This window comes from Musca autumnalis, unplaced genomic scaffold (assembly GCF_047663935.1).
Source record: "Musca autumnalis isolate F117 unplaced genomic scaffold, ASM4766393v1 scaffold_1, whole genome shotgun sequence".
Taxonomy (NCBI): Eukaryota; Metazoa; Arthropoda; class Insecta; order Diptera; family Muscidae; genus Musca; species Musca autumnalis.
Window position 1 is genome coordinate 111,566,991 of NW_027411644.1, and position 11,090 is coordinate 111,578,080.

Consider the following 11,090-nt stretch of genomic DNA (forward strand, 5'->3'; position numbering starts at 1 on the left):
ATGAAATAACTAGAACTAATTTATCAGCATAAAGTTTACACCCAAAATTTCAATTTAATCACCGCCGCTGCACCGCAACAGAGTTTACTTCGTCCACTCTCAGCCACTGATTTTGTTTCATCTTCCAAAAGCTTTTCTATTATCTTCTTATCACCAGTTCAGATTTCGACACGGACTCCAACAGCACTCCTTTAAGAATTTCTAGTTCGTGAACCTACATTTCATTTGTAATTTTGTAATTTTATAACAACAATTTTGGAAATACTCTTTTGTTTTGATGTCGCTACATGTAGGGATGTACAAATCGACTTGTTTGTTTATAGTGATCTGTACAAACGATTCAAATGCTGATGAAAAGATCGGATCTTTCACGACTTCCTTTGCATGGGTTTAAATACTAATGAAAAGATCGGATCTTTCACGACTTGCTTTGAACCAATGCAAAATATGCCATGAAATCACGTCATCGCATAGAACCGCTTCCTTCAAATTTTGCTGGGTCCGGAATTACTTCAGTATGTAACAGAACCCATAGCGCATGCTACTAACCCCATTATAAGTGACGTGGGGGGAAACAAAAGTCTTTTCCTCAGAATGGAAGAAGAGTAGAATAGTTAATCCCAAAAAAGGTAATCATATTAAAATACAACAAAGAAAGTAATACGAAAAATGAAATTCAGCGCTTATATCCTGTGATCGATTCAATTTTGTGGAAGGAACAGGCAGATTTTCGCCCTGATCGATCATGCGCAGATCACATCAACTACTTATGTATAATTATTGAACAGTACGCTGAATGTATTTTTAGTGGGTGATTGTACCCTTAGCATTTATGCTAACGAGGGCAAAATGTGGCTCAGCGAAATAATGGTTTTAGATTCCAAGTATATTTGGACGAAATCCGTTTCAGATAATTTGGAGTCGATTTAACAATGTCCGTCCATCCGTATGCCTGGTCGATCCACTCCTTTTGGTACCTCCCCCATAAAAGGTCAAAAATGTTCGTAAAAATTGTGCGCGCGAGAACTCTTGAAGGGAGTAACCGATTTGGTCCATACTTTCCAGATTGTGAAATTTGTACCAGATACTGAGTTTCGCGAGGTGGACTCAGTCGAAACCGAACCCATTCTGAACCAAAATTCAGTTTGGCTTTGCGATCAAGAACGACAGTCCGCCGTGTTGACCGCCTGGGAGATCATCGTCTTCTTTGTCGAAGGCTGTGGGCCTTCTGAAGTCTTTGGCTGTGAGGACTTGTTCGCCTTCTCAGAAGTCGATGGTGCCCCAGACGATCCTCCCGTCGTGACTCCCGAACAGCTTGCGCGGGTCTCAGAAACCTTTTGTTCTTCAGTTCGGGTAGGATCCGGATTCGGGACAGTCACCTTCCCCAGTTGACTACACTTGCGAGAGTCTTTTGGTGTCGGATTATGCCCCTTATCCTTTTCCAGTCCTTTCTGATCCGCGTTCGGCTTTGGAACAGCTTTAGGTTCCACTTTACTGCCAGAAGCAGCACGCTTCACCTCTACTTTTTCGCTTGTCACCGCAGTCTCTTTCGAGTCTTTGGTTGAAGCAGCGACAGGGTTCTTTCGAACTTCCTAACGTAATTGAGCTTACTCTTTATGAAAGTAATCTCCCTCCTTGAATGCGAGTACGCGTCCACGAACTTGCGCAGATACGAGATCGCACGTTTATAGTGTCTCGTTGGCAATCGACTTAGAGTCAGTGGCTGTTGATGGAACCTCTTTAGATTCTCCATCAACATCCATTGACTCAGTGGCAATCTGCCTCCGAAGCTTGGTATCGGCGCCTGCAGATGCAGGGCCAGACTGGATCAGATTTGTTAGGGATTGCGAACCTAGGTCCACAACCTCTTCGACCACATCAATGTCAGTGGACATGCCATCATCAGACCTCCTAGTTGACTCAGCTGGGATCACCGTAATGTCCAGTTCGTCGTCAGTTAGGGTGAGATTATTTAGCATGTACTCGGGTGGCATGGTCGCAACTCTCCAGTTGGTCAAGGAGTTCCCTACTCTGTCTCTTAAGACTGTGTCCGATAACTTTGAGATTTCCAAAACCGCCCAAAACTACGGTCCTGCCAGCCTAAAGCGTTGTCCTTGGGAATTGCCGGTTCGTCAACTATATTTAGGATTGAATTTTCTGCACTTGTTGCAGTTACAGCTGTAGGTGCCAAGTCATCCACACCTAAGACAGCCGGATCACAATCGCTTGATCTCGACGGCACGTGGCATGTGTTCTCATCAACGCTTAGTAACTCCCTGCACCGTAACTTTACTCCTTTTATGTCTTTTACCCATCTTAGTTGATTTATGTAAGGGAACTACCCCGATACAATTTTGGTCCACGGGGGGTTTAAAAGAAAACCCCGAGGGTCTTTGAGATATGTGAAGGCAGAATCGCCTTCGGTTTCCCTAGGCCACATAACTCAGAGACCCCCTTCCCATCCGCCACCCGGGAAGACCCGCCCAGTAGAAGATTGGCAACTCACAACTAACAACTACTTATCGCTCATTTTTTCAAAGAGTGGCATAACTCAAAAAATGCGTTTTCTGAGCAATTTTTATTTTTTACGACTTCTCCTTTATCTTGTGTCAAATTTTCATGCTGATATCTCTAAAACTCATCGAGTTACAGCTCATTTACTACGAGTTTGGCATAATTCAACAAAACAGATTTTTGAATTTATGAAGCACTAAAACACTTCAAAACATGCTTGGTCATGCACAGAAATTTACCGCTGATATCTGGCTAGCTGTTTACAAAATATGGTCCAAGTGGTTATTTCATTTTTTGCGTAAAAATATTTTTAAGTTGGGAAGTCAAATTTGAATCGTCAACTTAAAACGCTTTTTTCTCGAAAATGGATTTTCTGAAATGTGTCACTCTTTGAGTAAATGAGCGATATCGTCTTGTGAGCATAGCAGAATAATACGAACCATATGTACATACACGTTGAGTTTATCTGCACTAGGTTAAGATATTAGATGTTGCCTTTATATTGAAGAAATTCAAAAATTTTAGATGCGACCTTTTCGACACCAAACGCACTGCAGTTGTTTGGTTTGTCACTTAACTAACAATTGTTGCGACCAACAGTGGTAATTGAGGTATTTGGTTATGGTGTGTATGTGTGTGATGGGTTTGTTCCCAGCAAACCAATCCTACAGACATCGTAACGAAATCGAAGCAAAATTCGGACGCCTCGTTCGATGTCGGATCCGAAATCGTGACGATATCTTAACGAAAGTTGTAGAAGTGGTTGACATAATTTCGGAACGAAATGTCGGAGGTAAATCGGATCGATATCGTCGGTGAGACGACGAGACCATTCAAAAGGAAAAGAGAACAATGTTAAGAGCGTTTACCAAACAAGACAGAAAATATGCGAGCAAAGTAGGGGAAAATAGGAAAGTGTAAAAGTGAAAATCTTACAAATTTTTGAAAAAAATTGTGGCTTTCGGATGGATATAAGAAACTGCACATGTATCTTATGTGAGGTACCTGTGCAGTATGAAAAAACTACATCACGAACGAAAATATGTAAAAATTCTTGAAATATTTTTTTCTGTGTATGGATTCTATTGGTCCACTCCTGCGGGTACCTCCCACACAAATGTTCGGATAAGTTAAGTTTAAGACTTGCTCTCGAATCGCTTTGATTTTTGTTGCAGAAACTTGTATTCGCTGCCCCTATTACGACGATACAAGTTTTTTCAGGTAGAAAATGGTCCGAAGGTGAAAAAACACCTATAGCACCATCCCAGCAAAATGTTCGATGACAAAGATGCCATTCAATCATGGGTACAAGTAATCTGGCATGTAATTTTTTTAGCATCTTCATCGATGAATTTTTTATGAACGTGGACCCCATAAGATGTTATTCATTTTTGGATCCAAAGCATGTCATTTACACCAATGCTTTGACATGTCATTTTCACCAATGCATTGGCATGTCATTTTCACCAACCCTTTGCAATGACATTATCAATACGACGAATGTTTTAACAACGTTGGTTGTCTCCGACAACATCAAGCCTATTGTAAATAATTAAACTTATATATTTAGAAATTGTGTGTAAATAAAAACACAAAATTCATCTCTACCCAGCAAAATGTTCGATGCCAAGGATGCCATTCAATCATGGGTGAAAGTGATCTGGTATGTCATCTTTTTTATATGAGCGTGGACCCCAAAATATGCTATTCATTTTTGGATCCAAATCATGTCATTTACAGTAATGCTTTGACATGTCATTTTCACTAATGCTTTGGCATGTCATTTCCAGCAATGCTTTGGCATGTCATTTTCACCAACCCTTGGCAATGACATTATCATTACGACGAGAGATTTAACAACGTTGGTTGTGATTTCGAGTCTCCGACTAAATCAAGCCCATATATATTTTATATTTTGAAAAATGTGTATAAATAAAAACACAAAATACATCTCTATTGGATCGATGGAATGGGTTCAATGGGCTGATGAAAAGATCGGATCGTTCACGACCTCCTTTGCATTGGTTCAAATGCTAGTGAAAAATTCGCATCTTTCACGACTTTGTTTGAACCAATGCAAAAGAGGCCATGAAACCACGACATCGCACGGAACCCCTGCCTTAAAATTTTGGTGGGATGTGTAGTCGCTAGAGCGCACGATTACTCTGGTACGGATCCGCCGATTCGGTCCAAAATTTAGCCTCCGTAATATTTTTCCAAACTTAGTTTAAGATTTAAGATTGACAATATCAGTCCACTCCTTTCGATACCTCTCCTATAAAAGTTCAAAATTTTTTGCTAAAATGGTGCGCACAATAGCTCCCGTGTCACCGAGTTGCTCCATACATTGCACATCATAATATTTCTGTAAATTTCGAATATGAACTATATCGGTGCTTTCCTTCGGTTACCTCCAATACAAAATTTCGGAAAATTGCAGTTTGAGAGCGGCTCGCAAATCGCATTACTTTTTGTTGTTGCTACTTGTATTCGCTGTCTCCATTACGACAGCACAAGTTTTTTCAGGGCAAGGCCATACTTCCTGAGAAAATGGCCCGTAAGGTGTAAAAAATCCCTATGACCAGGGTTTAAAATGCTAACGCCATATTAGCTAAAACATCGAAAATTTGCAGCTTTGTCTGCTAAAATTTCTTCGAAATATGTTCAGCAACAATGAACAACAGCAACGATTATGTCTAACGAAAAAAGCTTAGGCTTAAATGAGTACATAATTAAAAAACAATTAAGTAACAGTGTTTTATTTATAAATGCACTTAAAAGTAGAACATAATTTTTCATGATGGAATCTCTCAAATAAAACGCTTGCCGTTCAATAGTGTCACAATTTTTAATTCAAATGCAAGCGTTTTATTTGAGAGATTCCATCATGAAAAATTATTTTCTACTTTTAAGTGCATTTATAAATAAAACACTGTTACTTAATTGTTTTTTAATTATGTACTTATTTTCTAGTTTTTAGTGCATTTAAAAATAGAACACTGAAACTTATTAATTTTATAATTATTTTTGTAAATAAATTTTTAAGACTTTCAATTTTATTTGTATATACTTGAGATAATAAATGATATTTAATGATGGACTTACATTTATTAATTAAATGTATAATGTTAGTAAAAATTTATTTAGGTTGGTAGTTTCTCATCCTGTTGATTTCAGTTAACGCTTCGTTATTGCATGGCTTCTTTCCTGTTAGTTTCGAGCAATCCAGTTCTTCTATTCTTAATCAATCCAGCGATCTTACACGATTCAATGCCACATATGCTTGACCTTCTTCGAAAAGTTTGGATCCTAGATACACCACTGCGTAGTCCACAGTTGACCCTTGTAATTTATGAACAGTTGATGCCCATGATAGTATCAGTGGAAGCATTCTTCTTTCAGCAGTTCCGTAACTGAACTTAGCAGAAAATTGTATTGTTTTTGGCTGAATCACATGAATATTGGGGCTATACCAACACCTGGACCTATGTCACAATTTTTGGCGGAGAAATTTCTGTATCACTGGGATCTCCAAATGCCAAGTTACACGCAAATCGGTATAAAAATGAAGATAAAATCCTTAAAACACTTGAAATCGGGCGGTACCGCTATATGGGGGCTATACCAAAACCTGGACCTATGTCCATAATTTTTAATGGGTACGTTTCTGTACCATTGGAAACCCTAGTTGTCAAAAAACAGCCAATACGGGTTTAAAATGACGATAAAATACCGGAAATCGGGTGGTACCGTTATATGAGGGCTATAGGAAAAAATGAACCCATATTGATTTTGGTTTCATATTCACGTATTGTCATCTAAATCTGAAAAGTGTGCAAAGTTTTACTTCGATTGGTCAACTGTAACCGTTTTAAAAATCAGTTACCAGATTTGAAAAGGGGGTTAAGTTAGACACCGTAAAAACACTGTAAGGATGGACCAATATTGGTTTTGATTTCATATTCATGTATTGTCATCCAAATCTGAAATGTGTGCAAATTTTAAGTTCGATTGGTTAACTGCAACTGTGTGAAAAATTTGTTACCAGATTTGAAAAGCAAATTAGATAAAACACTGCAAAACAGTGTAAAAATGGACCAATATTGGTTTTGATTTCATATTCGTGTATTGTCATCCAAATCTGAAAATTGTGCAAAGTTTTAGTTCGATTGGTCAACTGCAACCGCGTTAAAAATGAGTTACCAGATTTGAACTAAACACACACCAAAGCAAGTTAAATAAAACACTGTAATAATAAAAAACGAAATAAGCAAAAATGTACAAAAATAAATATGCGTTCGGTTGCTTATTTAGCCGTGTGTGTCAAATAAGTTTTTTGCCCATTCTGACCCCTAAATATTATCCGACCATCACCAAAATCAATAGGCTTCTTCCCCTCATCAACACCCAAAATTTGGTGACGATCCGATCAAAATTCCGACCTGTAGCGTGATTACATGGTTTAGATGGACAGACGGACGGACGGACACATGGACACACATAGCCAGATCGACTCAGCTCGTCGAGACAATTATTTTGGTATATATGTATAAGTATGCGTCTACTTTTTCGATGCGTTACAAACTTTTTGGGCAAAACCAACTTATAATACCCTCCCCACATAGTGGTGTAGGGTATAAACATTCGAAAACGATATCGTTTTCGATAGCAATGATATGGTGGGAATATACGTTCGCATGAGGACATGTATTAGGCTGGTTTTAACTCAAACGGAAAAAATCTATGTCGGTTCTTTAGGCGGCAAAACAATATCGTTTTCGAATGATTATACCCTACGCCACTATGTGGGCTATGTGTGTCCGTCCGTCTGTCCATCTAACCCTTGTAATCACGCTACATGTCGCAATTTTGATCCGATCGTCACCAAATTTTGGGTGTTGATGAGGGTCCCGGAGGAGAAGAAACCTATTGATTTTGGTGATGGTCGGATAATATTTAGGGGTCGGAATGGGCAAAAAGCTTATTTGGAGAAAAGTCAACGTTTTTTTCCAAAGCAAATATCTCAGCTTCCATAAGTAGAAAATATCACCTTTCTTACGATGTAAATGAGGTTGTCAAGGCGTAGCCAGGATCCAATCTAGGGGGGGGGGGGTTCAACTTCGTTTGTTTTTGGTTATGTGTACAGTACAACATGGACTTTGAAAGCTGTAGATGAAAAAAGACTGAACTCGTTTGAAATATGGATATATCGTCGAATTTTAAAGATCCCATGGACCGAGCGCATTACGAACGACGAAGTGTTAGAACGCATGCAAGTCGAACGCCAATTAATAAAAATTATAAAAACACAAAAAACCGCATATCTTGGTCACATTATGAGGCATGAAAAATATAAGCTTCTGCAAACAATTATCCAAACAAAAATCGATGGGAGAAGACCGAGAGGGCGACGGGAAACATCATGGCTCAAAAACATTCAAGACTGGACTGGACACCATAATGAAAGAACTCTTCTGAATGCCGCCAAAAACAGAAACTTATATATAAATTAATAAACTGATTTGTTAAATATACCAAATTATCATTATGTAATTGTATGATCGCTAAAACCCGAATACGGAATGGCAAATAAAGAAGAAGAAGTACAGTACAATACAAAATTTTAAAACCTTTATTTAGGTACTTATCTAATGAAAAACAAGTAAAAAACAAAAGTTGGCAACACTATGCCTGAGTAGCACGGAATTATTGAATTATTGATTTATAACTACGATTTCTACGGATGATATAAAATTTTTCAAGTTCTACGGTGTTTTACTTGAATTTAGTTGTTGATCTTCGATTGCTGCTCTGTTGTTTACACTTGTTGTTTACACGAACGATTGTTTATTATAACCTAATCGACAATGCCGTCAGCAGCCAAGTGCTCTGTTTGTTCTGGTAATATTTGCAAATCGAAGGGAGGAGTTCAATGTTGCCGCTGTGACCTTTGGGTGCATCCAGCATGTGTTGGGTTATCTAATGAACTACTGGACGCCTTGTCTACCAATAAGTCGCTTTCGTACACTTGTCCTACCTGTGTGAATAACAGCCCAGATGCTTCTAGCACGTCGTCGTTGCGGAGTGATTTTAACCGGCTTAATGAAAAAATTGACAGTTTGCTGCGAGTGCATGTCGAAGAAAGGAGTGAGGTTAAAAAGGCATTGGACGCTGTTGTGCAAATGAAGAATGATATGTCTGTGTTCTTTAAGAATGTTGAATCTCAAATTTTGGAATGCCACAATGTAATCAAAAAAGTTGATTCTAATACTGATGCAAAATTGTGTCAACTTCGACATGAGAACAATCTTTTGCATAGGAAAATAAATATAGCTGACATTATCATCAGTGGTTTGCCAGAAGGATTAGATAATTTTATAGAGCCAGTTGTCAAGCTTGGAGAGTTTTATGACATACCAATTATTCGTCACGATATTAATTATGCGTGCTACATCAGTCGAAAGAAATCTGTTTTAATAAAATTCAACGATGTCTTTATACGTGATAACATCATGAGGAAATACTTTAGTGGTCTTAAAACAAGAACTCCAATTGTATCCGATCTTGTAAATACTGGTTTGCCTGCTGAAGTTTCTGTTAACAACAGGATTTATCTCAACGACCACTTTTCGCCGGCTCTTAGTAAATTGCATGCTGACTGCAGAAAGCTTCTTAGGTACAAGATTATTACAAGGTTTAAGGTCACTAATTCTGATAAACTCATTGCGGAACTTACAATGATGGAACTAAGATTACCAACGATGCTGTTGGTTGTGAAGAATTACTTAATGGAACTCATTCCGGGGTATCAGTTCTATAGTATTTGTTACAATTTGTGGTTTGAGTCCGTTTTATAAGTACTGCCCTTGTCCGTCCGACTATGAACTGTCCATTTGCCTCTTAATAATAGTATAGGCCGTATTTTTAATGCTTACAATTTCGGTTTAACTATATTGGTTCCTCATTTTGTATATAGAATTGAAATTCTCTAAATTGCTTTTTCCTTTCACAATTTTTAATTTAGTTATTATTTTGTACGTATACACTTATGCATAATGTTGTACATTACTTACTGGCTTTAAGTTTAAGTTTATTTTTTGTCTTTTATTATCCAAATTCTTTCTCAATTATAGACTGCTGTGTTTATTACTGTTTTTGATCTCATTAACGTTCGATTAGCCAACATATTTGATGGAGATAGTTATTCGATATGATTTTTGAAATGAGATTTAGTATTAATTTTTTATGTATCTCACTATACTTTTTGGTCCCCGCCATATTCTCTTTATAATTATTTTTTGATGTCTTTAAACTCTAATCCTGGTCATATTGTCAGTGATAGCGCTTACTTTAAATCTGTATTACATCCTTACCAATCCCAATTCAAAATTGCGCATCTTAACTGCAGAAGTATAAAGCCACCAACAAATTTGGATGAGCTTAGAAGCATACTCAGAGATAGGGATTTTGATTTGTTTGCTGTTTGTGAAACATGGTTGTCTGATGACATTCCTGATCGTGCTGTAAAAATACCGGGCTACAAATTTGTACGCAATGATCGAATCACTGCTGGTAGGGGCGGAGGAGTAGGAATATATGTTTTGAACGGAATAAAATATAAATCTGTCTTTAAAACTCCTGAAGTAGGTTGTGAATCAATTTTTCTGGAGATTACTTATGGTGATATTACTTTTTTATTCGGTACTGTTTACCTTCCTAGGGGTGATTTGCGGATATTTGAAAACCATCATGGTGAACTTCTTGCTAGATATACCAATATTTTAATTTCTGGTGACTTCAACTGCAATCTTTTTAACTCCAGTAAGGCTAACTTGGTACGTTCACTTTGTGCAAGACTTGATTTGTCAGTAAGTCATAATTGTCGGCCAACACATTTCGATTTATCTTCGCGGTCAACATCTCCTATTGACTTTTGGCTTGTCAGTGATTTTAATTTGCTACGACTAGTGTTGACATATTGGAAAAATCGATAAACTCCTATTTGGATCGCCTTTTGAACTGGACCTCCTTAAATTCTTTAAAGGTCAATGCCTCCAAAACGAAAGCCATGATTTTTTGCCCTTACAATCGTTCGTTGGTGAATTTGAATCTGTTTCTTGGTAGTGATCAACTGGAATGTGTTGATAGACATAAATGTCTGGGTGTAGTTCTAGACACCAAATTAAATTTTAAACCCCATATTGATGGCATCGCTGGTAGAGTCTGGGGCGTTTTGCGGATAATAAGATCCACTAATATGTTCTTACCGCTTCGTGTTAGAAACATCATAGCTCACTCGCTTTTGATGTCCCAAGTTTTATATGGCTTAGAGGTTGTTTCGGGCACATGTTGGAATAATATTCTGAAGTTGAGGCGCATAGTAAATACTATAGTACGGTTTGTTTACAACACACCTAGGAGAAACCACATATCTAGTCATGTACAAAGGTTTCTGGGTTGTTCATTCAAAAATTTTCTGAAATAGTAATTTGATTTTGTTCTACAATGTTGTGAAGACTGGTAGGCCTATTGCCTTGCGTTCTATGTATGTTTATGTTTTCCAGATCCACCAAAAA